Genomic DNA, 3,266 nt, shown 5'->3' on the forward strand with positions numbered 1-3,266 from the left:
GCATTTCTCTATCTAAAAAAAAAAAAAAAAAAAAAAAAAGTTCCTAATAAATATTCATCTTCAGATTATAAAAATAAAACTATTGAAAACACCTTACCTGAAGAGTCAATAGTTGAAGATGATGAAATAGGAGTGAATAATATTAAAGATAAACATGTCACTCATTCCAACTCCTCACCTGAAAACTCAGATCATACAAATTCAGAATTCGAAGATTATGAAACATTTTCGCCTCAAAATGTATCAGACGAAAATTTATTATCCGAATTATCTGACTCCACTGACGGCATAAGGTCACGCTCTCCATCAGTTACACGTGATAACATTAAACCAAAAATTATTAGTAATATTATAATCAATAAAAAAGTGAAACAGCAACTAATTGGAACACCAGTTTTGCCTGAACATGCTGAGATCTTAGATCAAAATACTAGTTATCGATTGAGTTCAAATTTGTTTGAAGAGGATGAATCAAATAAGGAGAATAGTCAAATTCAACAACTTGAAGGAAATGAGAACAACGATGCACCAAATGAGAACAACGATGCACCAAATGAGAACAACGATGCACCAAATGAGAACAACGATGCACCAAATGAGAACAACGATGAACGAGAAAGAGTGGATCCATATACAAAGCCATACCCTTTCATTGATGAAGATCACGTCTGGGAGCCCATTGCTAGCCCTGACCTATGTGCTGAGAACCTACAAAACAGGGGCATAGAGTACAATCAATACTCCTCCACACGTAATCGTCCTCAACAAGACTTTGGTACAAACTTCAACATTAGTTTTATGAAACTAACCATTTAAGTTATATATGGGCTATATCGCGTCAACTGTCCCTCTTCTTTTTGTTTTGATTTTTCATATTTTATTCTGCTTTCCAAGGGTGAAATTGAAAAATTGATTGAAACATGATTTCTTATGTAAAATTTGATGAGGAATTCAAATTTGATGTCAAAAATTATGTTCATAAACTCCAAGTACCTTAATTTCTTAATTTCAGCCTCAGTGACAAAAATAAACATGTTCGTATTCAGCGATATGGCCAATATTGTAATATTAATTGTAATATTTTCAGCTGAAGGAGTGCAGGTAGATGAAGATTGTCCATATGGGTTGATCAAGGCGTACTGCTATAGAAGATATGTGCAGATGAAAAACATTGGTATTATGGATTCAAGATTCAATGAACCTCATGAACGATATGAAGAAGCAGCAGATGGTCAGGTCAGTACATCGATTTTATTGAGGTGACTTAGGTATTTTAATAGTGCTTGAAATCATAATTGTATAAATAATAACAATTTTTGTAGATTTATCTTGGGTGTGGTGTTTGGTGCTGGCCTAACACGTGGAGAAAATGGAACAAGACCAACGACTGTTCCATCTTTGCAAGGAAGATATTGAAAAGGCTATATGGAATATCGTTGGACAATATTTGCATTGATTACAAGAGGACACACGTAAGATTGCAAAATAGAAGCCCGAGGAAATTGATGTCTCCAAGAAAACTACAATTATACTTGTGTAAGATTTAATGCTGCCCTAGCAAAGAATATTTTTAATAATATTATTTTATCATATTTAATCTTTGTTGCAGCTTTAGTCAGGGATTTTTTAAATACCAACCCAAGGTATAAGGATTTATCGATCCATGACAAGGATAGTATTATGTTGAAGTTGGGAGAAAAAGTTACCTCGGCCGTTTCTGATTCGCAGACCAAATATAAAAAAGAAATGGAAAAGCAAAACAGAGTCCAAAAGCCAAGACAAATTATAGAAAAATAGCTGCTTGTAAATATTTTTGTTAAACTAATATAAAAATGTTTTATGTAATAAAATACATGTAAATTTTAAATTTCCAAAAAATTGTTTTTCATTAAATTATTTCATATTCATACTTGAAAATTCTATTGATTTTTAATTGAAATAAATTTATTTTATTATTGCTTTCATACAGGTTCTGAGGTGAGATCTGAGGTGAGATCTGAGGTGAGATTTTGACACGAGATCTCACCTCAGATCTCACCTCAGATCTCACCTCAGAAGTTTCAGTAGGGTACATCGGTGCCATGTGGCTTATTTGGAAAAGTTATTTCCCAATTTTATTAAAATTCCACGAATCTTCGAAAATGTACCACGACAATTAAATAAAGACTGCGGAATTCTATCGATTGCTTATGCAACCTCGATACTTTTTGATCGAAATCCATGTGAAGAAAATTACATTTATAGGCTTCTGCATCCACATGTCTTGAAAATGTTCAAATTAAACAAAATAAGTCCTTTTCCTACTGAAGATTTTAAAGCAAACCAAGAAAATTTTTCAACAAATGAAACAGACTACATTTGTAAAAATCAAAAATATGGGCAACGACCGCAAAATGAGATACTTTCAAAGAAAAGAAATTATTTTCAAATGAATAATGATCATTCTGCAAAACCAAGTGGCTATAAGCCTATTTCTACTCAGAGAGATGAGAATAATCAAAATTATTTCATTCGAGGACTTTTAAATAAGAAAAACGATTGTTACGTTAACGCTATATTTCAAAGCATTTATAATTGTTGAATCATCAGACAGAGCATTTTGGGAGAAAACAATTTTGATCCGATGAAAGAATTTTTTATGCAATATAATTCAGGAAAATATGTAAACATCCAAAAATTAAAAGAGCTTGCTAATCTACAATACAAAGATGAAGGTCAATGGGATGCAGCTGAGTTTTTATACCATCTTTTTATCAAGTCCACCGTTCTAAATAATACACTCCAATGTAGTGTAACCATGAGTCAAATCTGTGCTGTTTGTAGAAATGAATCATCTGATGTGAATGAAAGTTTACCCATAATCGTTCATTTACCCGATAAGACAAATTTTACTGTACAGGCTTTAATTAATCATAATTTTTACTCTGATTACTATCACAAGATGAAATGCAAAGTTTGTGGTTCACCTAATTTTAAAAATAAGCGAATCGAAATTAAAACGAATCACATCCTTGTTTTTCAAATAAACATCCATGAAGAAGAAAATACCTTAATTAAGAAAATTAAAGATGTTCATTTGGCAGACCCTCTAAACGAAAATATACTAATTGAAGACCAGAGTTTTCAAGTTAGTAGTATTATATTTCATCGAGGAGACAATTTTGATGAAGGTCACTACATTAACATGTTAAGAAAAAAACACTTAAGTGGCGATGTCTGGTATGAAACTGATGATGAATTCTATCAAAAAAAGGAATGGTCAACAG

This window comes from Trichogramma pretiosum, unplaced genomic scaffold, assembly GCF_000599845.2.
Source record: "Trichogramma pretiosum strain Unisexual culture from Peru unplaced genomic scaffold, Tpre_2.0 scaffold185, whole genome shotgun sequence".
Taxonomy (NCBI): domain Eukaryota; kingdom Metazoa; phylum Arthropoda; class Insecta; order Hymenoptera; family Trichogrammatidae; genus Trichogramma; species Trichogramma pretiosum.